This window comes from Macaca thibetana, chromosome 7, assembly GCF_024542745.1.
Source record: "Macaca thibetana thibetana isolate TM-01 chromosome 7, ASM2454274v1, whole genome shotgun sequence".
Lineage (NCBI taxonomy): Eukaryota > Metazoa > Chordata > Mammalia > Primates > Cercopithecidae > Macaca > Macaca thibetana.
The window spans coordinates 26187083-26211106 of NC_065584.1; the positions used below are offsets into that span (position 1 = coordinate 26187083).

At 45.2% G+C, this 24024-nt stretch overlaps 1 long non-coding RNA gene across 1 annotated transcript in view; it reads left to right on the forward strand.

Moving 5' to 3' along the window:
- Nucleotides 1-15754: 15754 nt before the first annotated feature.
- Nucleotides 15755-24024, forward strand: part of LOC126958833 (uncharacterized) — an 8458-nt gene continuing 188 nt past the window's right edge. Inside the window, exons 1-3 of the long non-coding RNA XR_007727315.1 lie at nucleotides 15755-16023; nucleotides 23762-23915; nucleotides 24006-24024. The exon at nucleotides 24006-24024 is cut by the window's right edge and continues 188 nt beyond it. This is a non-coding gene — a long non-coding RNA (uncharacterized LOC126958833). The remainder of the gene's footprint in view (nucleotides 16024-23761; nucleotides 23916-24005) is intronic.

Below are 24024 nucleotides of genomic sequence, written 5' to 3' on the forward strand. Positions count from 1 at the left end.
GGAGAATGGCGTGAACCCAGGAGGCGGAGCTTGCAGTGAGCCGAGATCGCGCCACTGCACTCCAGCCTGGACAACAGCGTGAGACTCCGTCTCAAAAAAAAAAAAAAAAAAAAAAAGAAAAACAGCTTCAAGGAGGGAAAAGAACGTGAGTACGTCTGGCAGGTGCTTTCATGGCTGATGGGCAGCCCAGGGATGACAACTTCTACCCCGCAGTGGGGTGGCTGTGCTCCAGAAATTGGGTCACGAGGGCTGTACATTGAAGGCAATCCACTGAAGTGACAAAGCCCTTTGCCAACCAAAAAGCAGGAAACACTGAGTACTTAAGCCACCGCTGAAAAGAAACCAAGGCAGCCCCGGCCCTCCTCCCTACAGCGTGGCAATTCCACTCAACGCCGCCTGAATGCTTATTAAGGCCAAGGCCTTGTGCCAGGAAGGAGGGGCGCTGTGATAGAGCTGGGGACTGACTCTTCCACGAATGCTACCTGGAGATGCTATTGGGCGTGAATATTCTTACACGGGGCATGGCCTTTCCACGCATGTCTTTCTTCCTCCAGCAGGTTGACACTGTCATGAGATCATAATGATGAGAAATTGCAAGAAATACAGTTGGAGGATTTGCTTAGATTTTTTTTTAAAGTGTTACCTAGCGACTGGGCGAAGTGGTTCATGCCTGTAATCCCAGCACTTTGGGAGGCCAAGGTGGGTGAATCATGAGGTCAGGAGTTCGAGACCAGCCTGGCCAAGATGGTGAAACCCCATCTCTACTAAAAATCCAAAAAAAAAAAAAAAAAAAAAAATTGCCGGGCGTAATGGCGTGCGCCTGTAGTCCCAGCTACTCGAGAGGCTGAGGCAGGGAATTGCTTGAACCCGGGAGGCGGAGGTTATGGTGAGTCGAGATCGTGCCACTGCACTCCAGCCTGGGCGACAGAGCGAGTCTCCGTCTCAAAAATAATAATAATAAATAAATAAAAGTGTTACCAGGTAGTGATACTCTGGCCAAAGTACGATTAAAAACTGAAAACCAAGACGTTTCAATATCTCTTTAAGGAAAGTGCTGTACTTCTTTCTTACGGTTTTATGGCTGGAGGAGATACACAGCTGTCTTCATTCTCTCTCTTCCTCCCCCAAGCAGCCTCGGCTTCTTTTGTTTCTGTAAAAAAGAAGTGCAAGGCAGAGAAGAACTGAATCCACAACTCAGTCTCCTTTTGCTCTATATAGCATTGCTTCTCTCAAAGATGCACAGTAAATTGGATTGGATCGTAGTATAGACGGTCCAAGCTCCTTTTTTGGGTTGAAACGCAACCTACGTGTCACTAATCGTTTTAAATGTGCGCCTACAGATTCCTCGGAAAAGTATGACTGCAGTTACCATAATTTCCACTAGAGGGCACAAAAGGACTACGTCTGAGGCAAAGTTTTGTCGATAAAACTTTCTGGGTTTTTCCGAAGTTTTTCAGGCGTCTTTTCTGGGGTGGGCAAAATCTGAGGGACAAGTGCTCCCCAGATTTCCTGGAATAAAATCACTGTAACTGCTAGAAACATCACAAAATGTTAAAAAAAGTACACTAACCCAGCAGTGTGAGTTGTGACGTGTACACAGAGCTTTCTGGCTGATGTCACTGAAGAATCAATGTGACGTTCCTCTGTCAGCAAGGGTGCATCCCCTGCCTCCAGAACTATTTTCGTCATCATCATGACTAAATGATGGCTTCCATAAACAGATGTCTTAGCCACTGGCACCTGTGTGTGTGGCCTTATTTAGAAAAAGTTAAAGATCGCCAGCTGAGATATTCTAGATTATCAGTGTGGGCCCAAAATCCAGTGACAGGTGTCCCTTTTTTTTTTTTTTTTTTAAGTCACCCAGGCTGGAGTGCAATGGCGCAATCTCGGCTCACTGCAAGCTCCGCCTCCCAGGTTCAAACAATTCTCTGCCTCAGCCTCCCGAGTAGCTGGGATTACAGGCGCCCGCCACCATGCCAGGCTAATTTTTGTATTTTTTTTGTAGAGACAGGGTTTCACCATCTTGGCCAGGCTGGTCTTGAACTCCTGACCTCATGATCCACCCATCTCTGCCTCCCAAAGTGCTGGGATTACAGGCGTGAGCCACCACGCCCAGCCGACAGGTGTCCTTATATGAGAAAGGCAGAGGGAGATTTGACACACAGAAAAGGAGAAGATGCAGAGGAGAGGAAAATGCTTTGTGAAGACGGAGGCTGAGATCGGAGTTCAGCTGCCACAAGCCATGCCAGCGGCCACTAGGAGCCGGAAGAGGTCAGGAAGGGTTCCCTCCTAGGGCCTCCGAAGGTAGCACAGCCCTGCAGACACCTTGATTTTGACCTTCTGGACCCCAGAACTATGAAAGAACAAGTTTCTGTTGTTTTAAGCCACCAAGTCTGTGGTGTAATTTGTTACAATAAGCCTAGGAAACTAGCACAGTCATCCTATACCATGCGTGGTCAATGAGAGCAATGTGACCCCAAGGAGGAGAGAATGGGCTCCTGGGAGGGTGTGAAGAAGTCCTAGATATTACAATGGTTTGTCATCCTCCAAGAGGATCTATAAACAGCCTTATGTATAAACATAAACAGATAGACAGTATATCTGTGGTGTTAAAATTGTATACTTAGTGGGGAGGAGAAGGACAATTAGGAGGGGAAAATGTCTAAAAAGGCTCCTTAGAAGAATTCTTTTTTAAAAGTTGAGAGGCTGGGCGCGGTCACTCACGCCTGTAATCCCAGCACTTTGAGAGGCCAAGACTAGCAGATCACGAGGTCAGGAGATCGAGACCTGTCTGGCCAACATGGGGTGAAACCCCGTCTCTCCTAAAAATACAAAAATTAGTTGGGTGTGGTGGCACGTACCTGTAATCCCAGCTACTCAGAAGGCTGAGGCATGTGAATTGCTTGAACCCAGGAGGTGGAGGTTGCAGTGAGCCAAGACCTCGCCACTGCACTCCAGCCTGGAGACAGAATAAGACTGTCTCAAAAAAAAAAAAATTAAGAAATGCAGCTCAAGGCCAGGCACAGTGGCTCACACCTATAATCCCAGCACTTTGGGAGGCTGAGGCAGGCAGATCGCTTGAGGTCAGGGGTTTGAGACCAGCCTGGCCAACATGGTGGGAATTTGAGGAGCCTTCCTGAACAAGGAGGAGCTGGGGTATGGAAAACAAGCTAGAGTTAGCCAGGCAACGAGAGGCGGGCGCTGGAGGCCATAGGAATGCTCCGTCTGAAGAGAGGCACTTCCTCTGTGCTCTCTCAGGCGCTCCATCCTTTTCATTTCTGCTGTTACCACCTTGGTTAAGGTCCTCCAATAGCATTACGCCTCGGCAACAGTGTTCATCCCATCTCTGTTCCGCTGCCCTTCTGACCTCCCCTGGATACCAGATGAATCTACCTTAAATAATTTGCAACAAACACACACTTCTTCTGCTCAAGAACCCTCTATGACTCACTATTACAGGATAAACTCTCCCCAAGCTTGCTACTTAGACTCTAACATCCTTGCCCCTTCTTCTTCTCTTACCTAACCAATACTGTTTTTCCCGGATATCGCTATGCTACAGGTAAAGATATTACCACAGCCGGGCGCGGTGGCTCACGCCTGTAATCCCAGCACTTTGGGAGGCTGAGGCGGGCGGATCACGAGGTCAGGAGATCGAGACCAGCCTGGCTAACACGGTGAAACCCCGTCTCTACTAAAAAATACAAAACACTAGCTGGGCGAGGTGGCGGGCGCCTGTAGTCCCAGCTACTCGGGAGGCTGAGGCAGGAGAATGGCGTAAACCCGGGAGGCGGAGCTTGCAGTGAGCTGAGATCCGGCCACTGCACTCCAGCCTGGGCGACAGAGCATGACTCTGTCTCAAAAAAAAAAAAAAAAAAAAAAAAAAAAAAAGATATTATCACATTGACAGTAACAAAAGGGCTAATTCTTCCTTTTTTTTTTTTTTTTTTTTTGAGACAGAGTCTCTGTCTCCCAGGCTGGACTGGAGTGCAGTGGTGAGATCTCAGCTCACTGCAACCTCCACCTCCCGAGTTCAAGCAATTCTCCTGCCTCAGCCTCCAGAGGAGCTAGGATTACAGGTGCGTGCCACCACGCCCAGCTAATTTTTTGTATTTTTAGTAGAGACAGGGTTTCACCATGTTGACCAGGATGGTCTCGATCTCTTCACTTCGTGACCCGTCCACCTTGGCCTCCCAAAGTGCTGGGATTACAGACGTGAGCCACTGTGCCCAGACAAAAGGGCTATTTCTTTGGCTCCGTCTCTAACCTATCTGTGAGAACTCTGGACCCCTCCAAAATTCCTCCTTGTTTGTTTTTGGAGTCCCGAAGCAGGCTCAGATACGGTCTTTTTTTTTTTTTTTTTTTTTAGTCCTTTTTTTATTATTATTATTTTGAGACCAAGTCTCACACTGCCAACCGAGTTGGAGTGCAATGGTGCAATCGTGGCTCACTGCAACCTCCACCTCCCAGTTCAAGCGATTCTCCTGCTTCAGCCTCCTGTGTAGCTGAGATTACAGGCACCTGCCACCACACCTGGCTAATTTTTGTATTTTTAGTAGAGATGGGGTTTCACTATGTTTGCCAGGCTTGTCTCCAACTCCTCACCTCATGATCTGCCCACCTCGGCCTCCCAAAGTGCTGGGATTACAGGTGTGAGCCACCGCGTCTGGCCTTTTTAGTCCTTATTTTTTAGAGACAGGTTTCACTCTGTCACCCAGGCTGGAGTGCAGTGGTGCAATTATGGTTCATTGTGGCGTCAATCTCCTAGGCTCAAGAGATCCTCCTGCCTCAGCCTCCTGGGACAATGGGCATGCACCACCATGGCAAGCTAATTTAATTTTTTTTAAGAGATGGGAGTCTCACTATGTTGCCCAGGCTGGTCTCAAACTCCTGGCCTCAAGGGATGCTCCCCCCTTAGCCTTCCAAAGTGCTGAGATTACAGGCATGAGCCACTGCACCCAGCTTAAATAAATTTAAATAAATATTTGAAGAATATTAATTTGCAACGTTTCTCTGATTAGCCTACCCAGGGCACCATGGTCAGCCCTAATCAGTTGTCTTATTTTCTAAGATATTCTTTCTTTCTTTGTTGGAAACATACATTTAAAAAGACAAAAGTTACCTAATTATCACTCAAGCTCCAGAAGCCATAAAGGAAAAGATTGATACGTTTGACCATAAAATGAAAACAGTATGCTTGACAAACCTGCTGTGATCAAAGTCAAAAAGCAAATGTCAAAGTGGGAAATGCTTGCACTTCATTTTCCAGCAAGAGATTAATTTCCTGAAGACATAAAATCTCATAGAAATCCATAAGGATCAATAAACTAATATGATAGGGAAAGTGAGCAAACATGATTAACAGTTCACAGAAAATGAAATGCATATGACTTTTAGTACATGAAAGATAGCCTCACTAGTAAAAGAAGTGCAAATGAAAACTACACCGATAACTCTGGAGATTCTTACTGGAAAGTGGGACCACCTTATATAGCAGACGTCCCCCTGGCGGACCACCTCTGAGCGATCTGCAGCTGCAGACACTTTCAACACATACTGTGTTTCCCACATCTGAGGTCTGCTTCTCTCTGCTTCTCAGCTTCTCTCTGCTTCTCAGCTTCTCTCTGCTTCTCAGCTTCTCACGGGTGTGGAAGGAATATTGTTGGAAGGTGGGAGCTGAAGAGGTCTGGCAAGTGGTGTATGGAGGGCCTATGGAGTGGATACAAAGCTCAAGGATTGAGCCAGGTACAGGGGGTCACGCCTGTAATCCCAGCACTTGGGGAGGCTGAGATGAGTGGATCTCCTGAGGTCAGGAGTTCGAGACCAGCCTGGCCAACATAGTGAAACCCCGTCTCTACTAAAAATACAAAAAATTAGCTGGGTGTGGTGGTGGGCACCTGTAGTCCAACCCACTAGGGAGGCTGAGGCAGGAGAATCGCTTGAACCTGGGAGGCGGAGGTTGCAGTGAGCCGAGATAGCACCATTGCACTTCAGCCTGGGCAACAAGAGCAAAAATCCTTCTAGAAAAAAAGAAACAAAGCTCGAGGATCTTTTGTTTCTCATATCATTGCACTCAACAACTGGGTAGACAAGATGACTCCTCAGGTTGCTGCCAGTTGTCCTCTGTTACCCCAGTGCTTTGAAAAAACAAGTCACACGCAGTGGCTCACACCCATAATCCCAGCACTTTGGGAGGCTGAGGTGGAAGAATGGCTTGAGCCCAGGAGTTTGAGACCAGTCTGGGCAACAAAGTGAGACCCTGTCTCTACAAAAAATAAAAAATTAGCTGGGGGTGTTGGTGCATGCCTCTAGTCTCAGCTACTCAGGAGGCTGAGGCAGGAGGATCACTTGAGCCCAGGAGTTCAAGACCAGCCAGGCAACATAGGGAGACCGCCATCTCTCTGAGAAACAAACAACAAAAAAAATTAGCTGGACATAGTGGCATGTGCCTGTGGTCCCGGCTACTTGGGAGGTTGAGGTGGGAAGATCCCTCAGGCCTGGGAGGTCGAGGCTGCAGTGAGCCGTGATCTCACCACTGAACTCCAGCCTGGGCAACAGAGCAAGACCCTGTCTGAGAAAGGGAGAGAGAGAGAGAAATTTAGAAAACAGGGTGGATGGTGGAGGAGGAAGGTGCAGGGTCCACCTTCCTCAGAAGGCAGCTGGCAGTCAGCAAGAGCTCCTGGAGCCGGCACCTTGCACAGCTAAGGAGTCCCCCTCACTTGCCACAGGCACACCTTCCAGTCAGAGCTGGAATTCTTGTAAGTGCAGCTTGGTTCCTCTGGCTATATTTCAAGGGCTGTCTTGGCATTTTGGTGACATTGTTTGCCTCTCCTGTCCTGAGACTGGCTATGTCCGCAACCTGACTGGTTCCTGGTGAACAATAGGAACAGAAACTGTCTTCCCCATTCGGACACAGGAAGCCAACTTGTTCCCCAGAAGGCTGGACAACGACTGGCAATGGGTTTGGAAGCAGAAAACAAGCTTGCTAGAAGCGGCAGGGTGTGGGGAGAGCAATGGCTTCCGTGTGAGTAGCAAAGAGAGGTTTTGAAAGAGACTCAGAGATACCCGTGACCCCCAACAAATCTTCAGTGGATAAAATGCTTGGTGTGTGTCAACCGGCTTTTAACTAGAGAAGGACTCATAATAATTCATAAACGACTATGTTTCGGTCATGACCCCTTTATTCCTCTTTTTCTCAAAGAATGCCGACTGTAATTACACACAAGGGAGAGTATGAGTTATTCTAAACCCTGACTGGTGCCAAATGAGTTCACGAGTGGAGAGGACATTTCCCAAGCGACCTTTGGGAGAATTTTTTTAAATCCAGAAACTCTAAAATTAAGAGGAAACTGGACCCAGTGTGGTGACTCAGGCCTGTAATTCCAGCACTTTGGGAGGCCAAGGCGGGTGGATCACCTGAGGTCAGGAGGTCAAGACCAGCCTGGCCAACATGGTGAAACCTCGTCTCTACAAAAAATAGAAACATTAGCCAGGCGTGGTGGCGTGCTCCTGTAATCCCAGCTACTCGGGAGGCTGAGGCAGGAGAATGGCTTCAACCAGGGAGGCAGAGGTTGCAGTGAGCTAAGATTGTGCCACTGCACTCCAGCCTGGGCCACAGAGCGAGACTCTGTCTCAAAAAAAAAAAAAAAAAAAAAAAAAAAGGAAGCTACAATAACAATTCAAATGTTTCTAAGTTAAGAGGTGAGATTGTCATTGGAGACGTTCCCTCGGTCATTGGAGACGTTCCCTCGTTCATTCCATGTCCTGCCCCACACACCAAACCGGAGTCCAAGGCTCCCAGGGTTCCCAAGCTCCTGATAGGATGGCCCTCCTTGGCTCAGATGCCAGTAAACTCAAGACTACCAACCTTCTGGGACGTTTTCGACAGTCACCTCCATTCCTCTTTGCTCTCAGCATCCCAGCTTTGCTCCAACATCAATGAGCACAGTTCCTACAGAGTGTATCATGCCAGCATGATTGAGTCTCAGCCGTTCCTAGCTGGCAGTTCTGTACCCCCTTGACAGTGGTGACTGGGCTACAGTAGTGTTTCTCAATTTTTTTTTTTTTTTTTTTTTTTTAAGACAGAGTCTTGCTCTGTCACCCAGGCTGGAGTGTGTGCAGTGGCATGATTTCCACTCACAGCAACCTCCACCTCCCAAGTTCAACCAAGTCTCCTGCCTCATTCAGCCTCCTGGGTAGCTGAGACTATAGGCATGCACCACCATACCCAGCTAATTTATATATATGTGTATATATATATATAATTATTATTATTGTTGTTGTTGCTGCTGTTGTTGTTTTGAGACGGAGTCTAGCTCTGTCACCCAGGCTGGAGTGCAATGGCGCGATCCCGGGTCACTGCCACCTCTGCCTCCTGGGGTCAAGCGAATCTCCTGCCTCAGCCTCCTGAGTAGCTGGGATTATAGGCATGTGCCACCACACCCGGCTAATTTTTGTATTTTTAGTAGAGACGGGTTTTCATATGTTGGTCAGGCTGGTCTTGATCTCCTGACCTCATGATCCACCCACCTTGGCCTCCCAAAGTGCTGGGATTACAGGTGTGAGCCACCGTGCCCGGCCATCAACAGTGTTTTTATTGTTGGCATCCCAAGAACCATTTTAGATATTTTTTTCTTTGCTCTCTACCCCCTCAAGAATTATAATATGATAGATATACTGTATATCTATTTGTGTGCTGTATGTATATTTATTTGTGAGCTGTATGCATATCTGTTCATTATAAAGAAAAAGAGAAATTTCTTTGCCCCTGCCAAGAACCCATTTTCACCCCTTTGCGGGTGATACGGCCCCTGTTTGGCATGTGTAGTGTGAGGGTATTGCGGCACTGTTTGTAATAGCAAACAATTAGCAATAACTTAAATGTCCATCGAAAGGACTGGTTAAATAAATTATGCTATAATACATCCAAGGAATATGACAGTATGTAGCCACAAAAAGGAATGAGGAGTCTTTCTGTATTGGGATATGATAAAAGCTCCAAAATATAGTTAGTGAAAAATGCAAGGAGCACAATGCTTATAATGGTACCCTTTTTGTTAAAATGAAAAGAAAGAATAGCTACATGTATTTGCATATGCGTAAATTATCACAGAAAAATATGTAAAACGTATATTTTTTTACATTGGTGTACCTTAAGGGTGGAAAACTGGATGCCAATAGGACTGTATACCCTGAACCATGTAATTGTGTTACCTATTCAGACTTTAAATTAAAGTGAGAAATCTAATTTTAAAGTTACACTTATGCTTATGCATTTTCCTTTTTTTTTCTGACAAGAGTTTCGCTCTTGTTGCCCAGGCTGGAGTGTAGTGGGGTGATCTCAACTCACTGCAACCTCTGCCTCCCAGGTTCAAGCGGTTCTCCCGCCTCAGCCTCCTGAGTAGCTGGAATTACAGGCACCTGCCACCACGCCCTACTAACTTTTTGTAATTTTAATAGAGACGGGGTTTCACCATGTTGACCAAGCTGGTCTTGAACTCCTGATCTCAGGTGATCTGCCCGCCTCGGCCTCCCAAAGTGCTGGGATTACAGGCATGAGCCACTGTGCCCAGCCGGTGAATCTTCTTAAAACGTTAGTGGCTGGCTGCAGTGGCTCATGCCTGAATCCTAGCACTTTGGGAAGCTGAGGTGCGTGGGTCATTTGAGCCCAGGAGATCAAGACCAGCCTGGGCAACATGGCAAAAACCCGTCTCTACAAAAAGTACAAAAATTAGCTGGCTGTGGTGGTGCACACCTATAGTCCCAGCTACTCGGTAGGCTGAGGCAGGGGGATCTCTTGAACCCAGGAGGGAGGCGAAAGTTACAGTGAACCAAGATGGCATACTGCACTTTGACCTGGGCAACAGAGCAAGATCCTGTCTCAAAAAAAAATTAGTGATAACAAAATTACTGTGTTCTCCCTTTCTATCACCAATTGAAGGATTCTCTCATTAGTTGAATTTAGCAACCTGATAGAATATATTACTTTTCCTATAGTGGTAAAATCTTGGAGTAAGCTTTTATCACCTTGGGGTTTTTCATAATACCTGCACAACTGGAAGAAAACTTTACACTGAGCTTAAAAATGGAATTTCCTGGACTCCCCACCATTTTCATTTATCTGCTCAAACACACAGTTAATTCCCTTATAGCCACACGTTGATTATCCACCCTGTGGTTTATATCATTTTTCACAACTGTCACAGTAACTTTGTCCTTGAGCAAAGAGTCATTGCCTGATGTGGTGAATATTTTGAGGCCTCAAATTTCCCCCAAATATTCCTGCCATTAATGACTCATTTTCTAGGCATGGAGAATCATAAGCCAACGAGGAGCTCTTTACACATTCAACTGCCTGAATCCTTCCCCTTTTTGTCATTAAGGTTGTCACTCAATGAGATGACACACTACAGTCCACTGAAGCTTCAGTTAAGTTCTAGTCTGGACTCAGTCATCAGGTTGCCATCAACAAGTATGAAGTGAGTGCTGATTACAAATTCATGGAGTTCACGTGGGCATCAATCTTCACAGTAGTGCATGATTTAGTCCAAAGCACCTGCCAGAGCTTTTTGGTGATGATTAACTCTTATATAATCATGGGGAGGAAAGAAAAAAAAACCCATGAAGGATCCCTGACATTCTTTTCACAGGGTGTGGAGACACTATAAATACAGCAGTATGTCCATAGCTGTTAGCCATCAGCAATGGTGACATTGTTGTGTTGGTAGTGTTGTTCTATCACCTTGAATTCATCAATAGTTGAATTTTTAATATTTGAAAATGTGATTCTCAAAAATAACTCAGTGCTACCACCCTGACTCAGGTGGATGAACTCAGACCTCCCTCTAGGCTGTGTGGTCCAGCCAAGAGCAGAGAGACTCTCTGGGGATCTGTGGGTAAAGAAGAGGATGTGGCCCTTCCTGTTTAGGTGTTGAGGTTAGTGGGGGTTATGGTGAGTCAGGATCCCAGGGCTGGTTAAAAGGGAGGCCACAGTGGGTGCAGGGGTCATGGGGGTCAGAGCAGCAGCAGACCCTCTAAGAGGCTCTCTGGAGTGGAGAAACCAGTTCCCCAAGTGGGTCTTCTACAACCACTGTTAATGGCCAAAGGTTTACCGTGCAACACCAGGCTCCAGCAACAGGAGGCTAGAATTCTAGTCTTCTGGCTTGAACAGGTGCCAGTGTAAAGCTGTTTCACTTGCCTCATAACGTTCTCTCTTCATAACTCTTGCTGATACCCAAACCCTTATAGATTATCAAATTGTTGCATAAGATTTATAAAACACAATTTTTATTAATTAATTGGTTGTCATTTTGCCCCCTAGAGAAAAATGCTAGTTATACACTTAGCAAATGGAAGTCTTCCATTTCTTTGATGCTTATGAAAACGTGTAAATTTCCAAACTGAAGCAGAATTAAGTAAAAATGTGAAATGCCATCTGTCAGATTTACTCTAGATGCAATGATAAAGAAATTTATCATTAGGGTACGGGGTAGGTCCCAGAATCACACAAAGAAAAGCTGAATATGCAGACAGGGCTGATTATTTAATTGAAATTATTATTACCACGGATGGAGAAGAGGCAGCACTTCTTGTAAGAGGCAGCAATTCTATTTAAGATTCAAATCTCTAGGCCCAACCCTTAGCCAGGGAGGGCGGGGCACTTGATTGGCAGCCTCACAAAAACTGTGGATTGTGGGAGGAAAAGAGAATCCAGGTGCTACAGCCCAAAGAAAAAGAAAGAGAACGTCCGGGCGTGGTGGCTCACACCTGTATTCCCAGGACTTTGGGAGGCCAAGGCGGGTGGATCACTTGAGGTCAGGAATTCGAGACCAACCTGGCCAACATGGTGAAACCCCGTCTCCACAAAAAGTACAAAAATTAGCTGTGTGTGGTGGCAGGCGCCTGTAGAACCAGCTATTCGGGAACCTGAGGCTGGAGAATCCCTCGAACCCAGGAGCCGGAGGTTGCAGAGAGCCGAGATCACGCCATCGCGCTCCAGGCCGGGCAACAGCGAGACTCTGTCTCAAAAAAAGGTAAGGGGGGGACCCTGAGCAGCGAAAGCCATAGATATCCATTATTAATACCAAATTCATTTTGTGCTCTTATATCATTTTACTCAGGCAATCAACAACATTGGTTTAATGTCATTGATAATCATTTAAGAACTCAGAATGTGCAGGGCCTTAAACTAGGGGTTCGAGTCTTTCCTTTGATCAGCTGACAATCTAGCTGGAGAACAGGCACATTAACACACACAGTAAACTTAGAAACTGAGATATAACCATGTACAGCTGAACATACTTACCCAAAAAATGATGTAACTGAAGCAGAACCTGCAGCTGAGATCTCTTTGGGACCGTCCCTCTGACAGTCTGAGACAGGAGAATGTATTGCAGTGATTCCAATGTTTGCCGAGTATTAGGTCCTTTTTGAAAAAAAATTTGAAGGACATTCATGTCATGTCCTATTTTTATGTATTCAGGTAATGAACTAGGAAAGCCACAAACCCGTTTGCCTGCCCCTTGCAATAACTCTGACTTCCACCAGGGGACCTCAGCGCCTATGTTTTTAACCACAAGTCTGCGGAATGGGACACCTTTCAGAATAGTTTGACGACGTGACTTGTAATCATTCAGTTAATTTGTTTACAGCTCTCCGTGCATCACTAATGTAAGGACAGCCTTTGAATGACTGTCTTGGAGACATCTATGGGATAAGAGAGAAGCATGGGCTCTGGAATCTGAAGATTCATTCCATTTCTGCCTCTGTGTTGTGGCTATGTGATGCTGGCAAATTACAGACCTCAAGTTGAAATAATGAGCATAATAATTACCCATGCCCTGCCTTCCTTATACTGCCCCCACCCCCAAGCTTCTACGAGGGCTCACAAAGAAGCTGCTTCACTCACCCAGGCGCTGCCCTGCATCCCTGTCCAGAACTCTGCCTGCACCCTGCCCCACCCTCCCAACTGTCTCCTGCCACGTCTGCAGCTCTGCAGGCAGAGACAGATCATTCCAAACCGGGAGTAATGGACAGGGACTCCGGGCAGCAACTCAGGGGCGCAGTAATAATGGATGTTAAGTGCTTATTCGGGGACAAGTAGATTGTAGCTGCTCCATGATTGTCTGTTCCTGTCCCCTATGAATATTCTCCAAGTAAGATAAAAGGTTTCGATCTGCGCTACCGATACAACAGTTACTTGTCCCATGTGGCTGGTCCCAGTGAGGCATACTCTAAGTGTGAAACCCACACACTCTCCAAAGACTTCACAGGAAGAGCAGATAGACAATATTGTTTTAGTTCACGCAGGCTGCTATAACAAAGTACCACATACTGGGTAGCTTATAAACAACAGAAATTTATTTCTCACAGTTCTAGAGGCTGGAAAGTCCAAGATCAGGGCCCCTAGCAGATTCTGTGTCTGACGAGGGCCCACTTTCTGTTTCCTAGATGGCACCTTTTCTTTCTATCCTTACATGGTAGAAAGGGTCAGGAAGTCTCTCAGGCCTCTTTTTTTTTTTTTTTTTTTTTTAAATCAGAGTCTCGCTTTGTTATCCAGGCTGGAGTGCAGTGGTGTGATCATGGCTCATTGCAGTCTCCGCCTCCGTGGTTCAAGCCATTCTCCCACCTCAGCCTCCTGGGCTCAAGTGATTCTCCTGCCTCAGACTCTTGAGTAGCTGGGATTACAGGTACACACCACCAGGCCCGGCTAATTTTTGTATTTTTAGTAGAGATGGGTTTTTGCCATGTTGGCCAGGCTGGTCTCAAACTCGTGACCTCAGGTGATCCGCCCACCTCGGCCTCCCAAAGTGCTGTGATTACAGGCATGAGCCACCATACCCAGCCTCGGGCCACTTTTCTAAAAAATTCATTTGTGTATTTATTTATTTTCATAGAAATGTAGTTTTGCTATGTTGCCCCGGCTGATCTCCAACTCCTGGCCTCAGGTGATCCTCCTGCCTTAGCCTCCTGAGTGCTAGGATTACAGGCCTCTCCTATAAGGGCTCTAACCCCATTCTGAGGGCCCCACCCTCATGGCCTAATCACCTCCCAAAGGCGCCACTTTCTAATACCATCACCTTGGAGGTTAGGATTTCAACATATAAATTTTGAGGAGAAACAAACATTCAAACCATAGTGAGTATTTTCATTAATACTTTTCATTTCATTATATGTTGAAATCATAATAGATTTGATATATAAGGTTAAGTAAAAATATATTATTAAAATTAATGTAGCTACTGAAAGTTTCAAATTATATGTACAATTACATTATATTTCTATAGGACAGTATTGGTCACAGATTTTAAGGTTCTGTCCTGCTATGAGGTTCCATGATTCAAACATGAGCAGTCTTAGAGGGGGAAAAAAGTTCCAGGTAAGCCTTGCACTTAGCTATCCACTCCTAGGGAACTATCCCACGGAAACACACATGGGGATCTGTACGATGCGTGTATGTTTGTAATATTATTTATAGCATGAAGAAAAAAGCTGAAAACAAACTAAATGTTCGACAGAAAGGAACTGGTTAATAAATGATAGTACATCCATGGGACATGTACAGGCATTAAAAAGGCAAGATATTTCCCATAAGAATCACCTGAGACACTTATTAAAAATATCAGTATAGGCCAGGTATGATGACTCATGCTTGTAATCCCAGCACTTTGGGAGGCCAAGGTCAGAGGATCAGTTAAAGCCAGAAGTTTAAAACCAGACTGGGCAACATAGCAAGACCCTGTCTCTACAAAAAACTTAAAAGCAGCCAGGTGTGGTGGCGCATGCCTGTAGTTCCAGCTACATGGGAGGCTGAGGTGGGAGGATCACTTGAGCCCAGGAGATTGAGGCTGCAGTGAGCTATGATTGTGCCACTGCATTACAGTCTTGGGAACAGAACAAGACCCCGTTTCTCTCTGTCTCTCTCTCTCCACACACACACACGATTTAAAAAAAAAAAAAAAAAAAAAAAAAAAAAGACTTCCCCAGGTGCCTCCCTGAGAAATTCTCATTCAGCGGCTTTGGAGTAAGACCTGTCAATCTCAATGTTTAAAATGTGCCCCTGAGAGATTCTGATTTCCAGACAAGTTTCCAGACACTAAAACAATTGGTAAGTATATATAACTGCATGGAAAAAATAAGCAAGATAGTGTTTGGACTTATATTCTATGATGCATTTTTGTTTATAAAACAGGATTGCATATGTATGTTTGTGTGTAGAAATACACATATTAATGTACAGAAAAGATTTGGAAGGATATAAACCCAGCTGCGACAGGTGATTGCCTCTTGGAAATGGGGAAAAAGAAATGGGCTTTGCATTTTTACTTGCATACTTCAATGTTTGTTTGTTTATGCATCGCTTACAGGAGGGGGAGAGGAGCCCCCTTGTGATTTCATCAGTTCCCAAGGGTTTGGGGAGGGTGAGCAATGGAGGAAGCCAGGGGTGAGGTAGTCAGCTGCACTCACAGACATGGCCTCACAGCCCAGGGACTGCCCATTGTGAAGTCCCTTGGGGTGCCCCCACCCTGCACCCTCATTCTTCCCGCTAGCTCCACATGGGTTCTGCCGTTAACCTGCAGCTCCTCCTGAGCTACAACGCTTCCCCCTCTGTCCCCAACACAAGGGGAGCCCTGACTTGGGAGGAGAGCTTTCCAGATCGTAGCTTGGCCTGAGGCAGAGCCAGAGCGATGAGGTCACCCAGCACAGCTGCTAACTATTTCAAGGAAACAGGTGGCGGCTCTGGCCTCTTCATGGGCTTGGAGTTTTCTGGGAGAGGCCTCTTCAAGGGCGTCCTTGAAGCCCAGTCGCGGATGTCCCTGTGGTTGCTAAAGGGGAGTTCAGGGTAATGGAGTATCCTCAAGAACCTACAGATGTTACCTCCCACCAGAATCATGGTGTCAGCCCTGGCTACATATTCCTTCAATGGGAGGGCTTTAGAAATGCTATGCCAGAGCTGCACCCCCGACCAACAAAATCAGACTTTCCAGGATGCAGCCAAGGCATCAGTATGTGGAAAGCTTTCAGGTGAGTCCAATGTGCAACCAAGGTTGAGGCCACAGGTTCAACTCTTGCAACTAAAGGTCCTGGACCAGCAGCGTTCCCTGGAAGCTCATTAGAAATGTGGAACCTCAGAATCTGCATTCCAAAATCCCTAGGAGATTTGTGTGCAAAGAGCTTGAAAGTGCTGCTGCTGTAGGTAGACACGGAGCTAGAGAATAAACACACAGGCTCTGGGGACTGCAAAAGGGGTGAAATGCTAGCTAAGCCCTTGACTTCTCCTCCTTGATGTAATGAGGATAGTAAAATCTTCGTCTTGGATTGTGGTGACGATTACGATGTCTGTACCTGGTACTTAGCACTCAGTATATATGAGCTTCTATTTTGTTAGGATCGTTACTGTTTTTAATCCTGAAATGCAACCTGCTCGGTTGGCCAGCCTGCTCTGAGCATGTGCTGGCTCTGTTTTTTGTCCAGCTCAGCCTTCATTCTGCCAGCATCAAATGTCTTTTCTCTCTGGGAACTCAGACACAGGGACCAGAAAGTTCATGGCTCAGTCCAGACTGTCTCTGATCCCAGAGTTGTTTTTCCTGTGAAAATCATGTGATTGCTCCATTGCTAGGGAAAGTCAAACAATAAAAGGGTGTAGGTTCTCGTAATTGCTGTGGAAGCTGCAAATGTGGAGTGTTTCTGTGCCAGCTGGAGAGGAGAAGGGTTTGGGAAGGAGGTTGCCAAATACTGCCTCCCAGACTTCTTGGTTGTGGTTCAACTCCGGACTGAGAGTCTGAGGAGGTGGCCTCGTGATGACTGGAGAATCAGTCACTGATCTATGACAGACAGAGCATAGCATCAAGCAATGCTGTGCTTTCAAGGATAGCAGTCTTTCTCAACAATAGCACTTTCTTTAAAAGCCCTCTTCATTCATTTAAAGAAACATTAATTAAGCATTTCTGGCTGGGCGCAGTGGCTCACGCCTGTAATCCCAGCACTTTGGGAGGCTGAGGCGGGTGGATCATAAGGTCAGGAGATGGAGACCATCTTGGCTAACACGATGAAACCCTGTCTCTGCTAAAAAATACAAAAAATTAGCCAGTTGTGGTGGGGGGCGCCTGTAGTCCCAGCTACTTGGGAGGCTGAGGCAGGAGAATGGAGTGAACCCAGGAGGCAGAGCTTGCAGTGAACCGAGATCGCTCCACTGCATTCCAGCCTGGGCGACAGAGCGAGACTCCGTCTCAAAAAAATAAAACGAAATAAAAGCATTTCCTAAGTGCCAGGCATTGCACTATTATCTCATTTCATCATCAAAGTTACCCTTTGGGGTTGGTATTACCCTCATTTTACAGGCAAGAAAACAGGCTCAGAGATGTTTGGTTCTAGGGTTAAACAGCCATTGGATGACACAATTGGAATCATACACAGGTTGTCCTGAGTCCACAGCACCCCTCTGGGTCACTCTATGCTACTACTTCTCCCCATTCCAGGAAAACATGGTGTTGGAGGATGGAGCCCCTTTTAGTGAAAGACTGGGTTGTTTGCTATTCTTTGTGTTTTCCCCTCCTACTGTTGAGACTGGCACCATCTCCCCAAGTCACTCTGCCAATCCCTTCATTCTCTGAGAGAGAGGACGTTACTCCACTATGAACTACAGTGTTGCATTCGCAAACTGCAGGAACTGAAAATAATGTCTCTTACTTTCTTTCACCTTTCCATTCAAGAAACATTTATTGAACATGTCAAGAATTACACAGGTAAGTAAAAAGGAGACATGGGTCTTGCTTGAGGGACAAGAGTGTGGTAGAATGAGTCGTGGCCTCTGGGAGAGTGGACAATATGTGGTAGTTTTATGGGTAAAAAAGGAGGGATTTCAGGCAAAGGGAACAACACAAGCAAAGGTACAAAGGCAGAGAGTATATCTTTGTGCCTACCTTTTTTTCTTTTTTCTTTTCTTTTGAATCACTAAAATGCAGATTTCTTGAAATAAAAGCCAATTGGAATTATTTTTATTTTTATTTTATTTTATTTCATTTCATTGCATTCCATTTTATTTTATTTTATTTTATTTTGAGAAAGAGTTTTGCTCTTCTTGGCCAGGCTGGAGTACAATGGTATGATTTTGGCTCACTATAACCTCCACCTCCCAGGTTCAAGCAATTCTCCTGCCTCAGCCTCCCAAGTAGTTGGGATTACAGGCATGCGCTACCACACCCGGCTAATTTTGTATTTTTAGTAGAGATGGGGTTTTATCATGTTGGTCAGGCTGGTCTTGAACTCCTGACCTCAGGTGATCCACCTGCCTCAGCCTCCCAAAGTGCTGGGATTACAGGCATAAGCCACCACGCTCAGCCCACCAAATGGAATTTTGAAGAGCAAAGTTTGTTTTGAATTTTAAATGAATTCAAAATAATAAAATTCATAGCATCCAATCATTCCTAACACTATGACCCAGGCACTGTCCTAAACACTTGATGTACATTAACTCATTCAATCCTCATAAGAACCTATAAGGTGGGTGCTAATATCCCCATTTCAGAAATGAAGAAACTGAGGCACAGAGAGGCTAAGTAACTTGCCAAAGGCCTGTTAAATGGTTTAATGATTAAGTGACTGAGCCAGGAGCCAAACCCCAGGCCTCCTGGCTCCCGAGTCTGTAATGTTTCCCATCTGCTATATTGCCTCTCCAATGCCAAACATTCTAACATACCGCTGCAGCCTCTGGCAATCTCATTTTGGAAGTACTTTTTCATAACTCATTTCTAGTGCACAGCAGGGCTGTGGCCCAGGAGACCTGTGGCTCTCCTACAAATATCCGTGTAATAAAATAATAATAGCAGTTAATATTTGTTGAGTACCTGCTAATATTTATCAAGTTCCAGGTATATTTAATGCTCACCAAAACCCTCTGACATAGGTGGATTGTTCCCCTCCACTTCCGGCTTAGTAACTGTGGAACTAGGGCTTAGAAACTGACCCAGGATGGCCCAGCTAGGAGCTGGCAGAGCTGAGTGAGCCATCCCAGGCCATCTGAAACCAGAGCTTCCCTTCCCAGCAGCACTCCCATGGGGCCTTTCTGTCATGGGAGTAATTTAACTTTCCTCTTTTCTGGTTTTCTTGTCTGTCAGATGGGAATAAAATAACTAATATCTGTGTGTAACAGTGTAGATTACAGAGGATTCTCTGGTGCACAATCTCATTTGAATCTCCCCGCAACCCTATCAAGAACAACACCCCTTCCAAGGAGCTCAAGAGATCTTCAGGTTCTAACAACTGCATTTCCAGAGGGTGCTGTCTGGTTGTTGGCTAAACTGCTGCCTTCCATACACTGCCACTGGTGGGGACAATAGAACAAACAGGAAGAGCCGTCTTGGGCCAGCCACAGTGGCTCACACCTGTAATCCCAGTGCTCTGGGAGGCTGAGACAGGAGGATCACTGAAGGCCAGGAGTTGGAGACCAGCCTGGGTAACATAGTGGGACCTTGTCTCTACAAATAAATTAAAAATTAGCTAGATGTGGTGACACGTATAATCCCAGCTACTCAAAGGGCTTGAGGCGGGAGGATCGCTTGAGCCCAGGCATTCGAGACTGCAGTGAGCTATGATTGCACTACTGCACTCCAGCCCAGGAAACAGAATGAGACCCTGTCTCTTTAAAAAAAAAAAAAAAAAAAAAGAAAAAGAAAAGAAAGAAAGAAAAAAGTAATTTCATTCATGCAAGGAATGTGTATCCCTTTCCACAAAGATTAAGACTGACCAACAAGAGAATTATGTCACCCCATTGATCAGAAGTGAGAGGATACATGGACCAGAAGGGCTCACTGGCGTTGTGGGGTGATGGCCTGGAAAGCCCTGGAAATAAATAGGTACGACTATCCCTAGATAACTGGTGGAGAGCCCACGGGGTAGAGGGTAACTGCCCTAGGTCCCAGCACAGGGTAAAGGATGTCTCCCCGAATCCAGCTGCCCTCAGGTCCAGAGGTAGCATTGCAGTTGAAATATAGCCAGTTAAAACCAGGGCATAGGCCCATACATGCAGCTCACACTGAAGGTTAGCAGGGAACAGAGAACTATCAATAGTTCAGAGCCCCGAACTCATCCTGTGTGTGATGTGAATGAGAATCACCCCAAATCAGCACCCCAGCACAATTCTGGCAGCTCAATCTTGTACGATCTAACAAAAGAAATAATTCACAGGCCAGTGAGGCAATCTACACTCCAGGCGGTCCTCCTGGATGAAGAATCCAGCCACAAGATACCAAAAAGATCCCACAGATATGAATCTAAGAGCTCCTTGGGTCTCTGGTCAACTCCACCTGAGTGGTAGTGGGTAGAGAATGCCCTGAGGTGAAGAAATGGGAACAGAAGTGAGGACATTGCATTTGGGTCTTGATCCAGGCTCAAGGTCACCCACCCAGATAGCACTGGGTCACAAAGCGTAGAATCTCTGAGGCCTGGATCCTGGGCCAGGGCTCCATTTGTCTGGTTTAAGGGCAGCGTTGCCAGTAATACACCTACTTTTCATTCCTGAGGCTGGAAACGTCAGACACTAAACTCGTGTTCCTGTCTCTCTTGCAACTAGGCATGGCCATGTGACTCAGTCCTAGCTATTGAGATATAAATGAGAATTTACCAGATGCGGAGAAGGTGTTGTAGGGAGATTTTCCTCCCTGATATAAAAAAAAGCCTCTTTTCCAGCCCAGATCAGTTTCTTTCTTCCTTAAATAAGCTTTCTAAAGATGAGATACCTGGAGCTGTGGCAGCCATTTTGCAATCACAAGGCAAAAAGCCTAAGATAAAAAGACAAAAAGACTAGGATGAGAGAGTAGAAAGAGCCAGGGTCCTTTTGCCATTATTATTATTTATTTTTTTTTATTTTTATTTATTTGAGACGGACTCTTGCTCTGTCACCCAGACTGGAGTGCAGTGGCACGATGTCTGCTCACTGCAACCTCCATCTTCCAGGTTCAAGTGATTCTCCCAAGTAGCTGGGATTACAGGTGCTTGCCACCATGCCTGGCTAATTTTTGTATTTTTAGTAGACACAGGGTTTCACCATGTTGGCCAGGCTGGTCTCAAACTCCAGACCTCAAGTGATCCACCTGCCTCAGCCTCTCAAAGTTTTGGGATTACAGGTGTGAGCCACCACACCTGGCCCCTTTTGCCATTATTAAACAACATACTCTGGGACTTCTAATGTCCAGACTGTTCAGGTCAGATAATGAAATGTCTTTAGTCTGTGAGTTACTATAGCTGGTTATTCTGACAATTGCAGCTGGAAAGCATTCCTACAAAATATAGGCTAAAATCATCAAAGTCCAGCTCAAGGGTGGGCTAAGTGCTGGGTCCTATGTGAGACGCTCAACAGCATCTCAAAGATTGCAAGAATCTCTTTTCTAAAAAAGCTTCCAGTCTAGACATGAGATAAATGTGCAAACAGATGTGATTTCTGTGTCATGCTAGTAACACCTGAGAGGGTACAAAGGTTCAATCAATTTCCTAAAAGAATTCAATCTTATTTAGCTATGTATGATCACAGATGTAAATTCATGGATGGTAGAACACATTATTTACTTTTTATAAAGTTGTATTTTAATTCAGAGAGATTCAGTGACAGGTGGGACTCCCAGGGTTTCTTTTCTCTCAGATCTCCCTTTTTTCTCTGACCCTCCCTTCATGTGCTCATCAGTTTCTGCCCTCATCTCCAGGTGCTGCCTCCCTCCTGGTGGTTGCTCTTTGTGGAGTCACGGTCATGAGCCTCTGCATTTCTAATTCCGTCCTGGAAGGGCAGGAGAGAGAACTCCTTGTAGTTGGTAGATCTTTAAAGTCCTTTTAAGGATTAAACTTAGTTTTTAAAAAGTTATTCACAGCAGAGCAGCTAATATTAGTTAATAGTTAAACAAAATTTTTCTTGGTACATATTGACTTCTCTGAAAGCATATTGTTAATGGGTTGTTGTGCTTTAAATCCGCCTTCCCATCGGGGTGATTAATGAAATACTCAAAATAGGTGACAGGGACAGCACACACTATTCCCCACACAAAAATGTCAAGATCATCATGACAATTGCTAAAAAGGGGGTCTGGTGTGACAAAATGCACGATGGCATAAGAGAAGGGGCACCTTTGTGAGCTTGGGGGAGTCAGGGAAGCCTTCACAAAGGAGTAGCATTTGTTGGGACCTCGAGAACAATTAGGTATGTATTAGGACACTTGGGTGTAAGTGACAGAAACTCAAACTAGTTTAAGAAAAGGGACTTAATTGTAAGGATACCGGAATCGCTTTCACAAGATAAAAGGAAAAGTTGAATGACCTAAAAGGAAAGAAGGGCAAAGAAATAGCTGGTCTTCAGCACAAGTGGATTAGAGCAGCAGTCCCCAACCTTTCTGGCACCAGGGACTGGTTTCATGGAAGACAATTTTTCCATGGTAGCAGGGGTGGGGGAAAGGAGGGTGGTTTCAGGATGAAACTGTTCCACCTCAGATGATCAGGCATTAGACTCTCATAAGGAGCGCACAACCTAGATCTCTCGCATGCACAGTTCACAATAGGGTTCACCCTCCTATGAGAATCTAAACCATTGATCTGACAGGAGGTGGAGCTCAGGCGATAATGCTTGCTCACATGCTGCTCACCTCCTGCTGAGTGGCCCAGTTCCTAACAGGCCATGGACCAGTACCAGTCTGTGGCCTGGAGGTTAGAGACCCCTGGAATAGAGAATGTCTACTTTACTTGCCTCAGTTTCTCTCTGCATCTTAAAACAGAGAAAGAGTAACTCAAATGTGCTGTTCTTGATATGAAATTCTCAGGAAATCTGATTGGTTCACCTTGGTTAGGTTGCCCACATGTAGGACAATCAGTTGTGGTCAGGGATAAGAAGTCATATGAGAACTTGTCAGTTCCTGCTAAAATCATGGGGTTGGAGACAGTGGAGGAAGATCCCCCAGAAGAAAGGGGCAGGTTTCCAGAGGAATGCTGTTGTACTGTAGTTATTGTTGGTTGTGTGCATATGATACTAGGCAGATACATAAAAATAAGCAGAGAAGAGAAATGGAAGATGATAAGGATGAGTAGATGATGAATAGCACACTGGGTAAAGGGAAGAGTATGTTCAAAGGCACAGAAGCGTGATGGTACATGGTACGTTCTAGGAACTACAAATAGATCAGCATTGGTGGAATAGGAAGTTAAAGAGGAGGATGACAGAAGTTAAGGCTGGAGAAGTAGGCTAAGGCTGATTAAGGAGGATCTTGTATCTCATCATAAGGAACTAAGATTTTTTCCCTTAGGTAATAAAGAGTCATTGAAGGAACTTTAATAGGAGAGAGAAATTATAAGATTTATATATTAGATCATTCCAATTGCTATGAAAGGGATGGATCAGACAATGTTTACAAGTGTGGTACCCAGGACAAACTGATTTTACTTGGTGCAAGAGCTAGTTCTAAGTGGTATGCAAAAGGGAAATTGAATTTCACTGATTCATATAGTGAGAGAGTTATTCTCTTTAAAATTCTCTTTGAGTCGTTTGATTAACTTGAGGAGAAATGATCCATTTGGTGCCTGTATGTTCTCTCCAAAGCGTGGTAACCTCCCTTTTCATCAAAGAAAGAGCAGAGCCTCAAACTCAGAACCTTCAGCAACCAACAATATCCAGCCAAGATTAAATAGTGTAGTTTTGTTTCTATTGTATGATTTTTAAGATTAATGATCTCTTTACAGCAAATTATGCTGGTTTTTCATTTATGATAATGATATCAAAAATCCTTTTTAGGAAAACTGAGCAAAATGAAAGCCAATTCAAAGAAGCAATTAAGTACATAATTGTGCAGATGATATGTGGAAATGGTAAGAACGGTGACAATGGGACATAAGTGACTGAAATTTGGGATACATTGGATTAGAAGAAAATAACCCCCAAGAGACCAGTAAGAAGGATACAGCAACAGCACATGAGAGATTTTAAACTCCTTGATATCAGAAAGATTTATCTTCTATTAATTTTGTTTTCCTCTCAGGAATAAGTTTAGAGGGCAG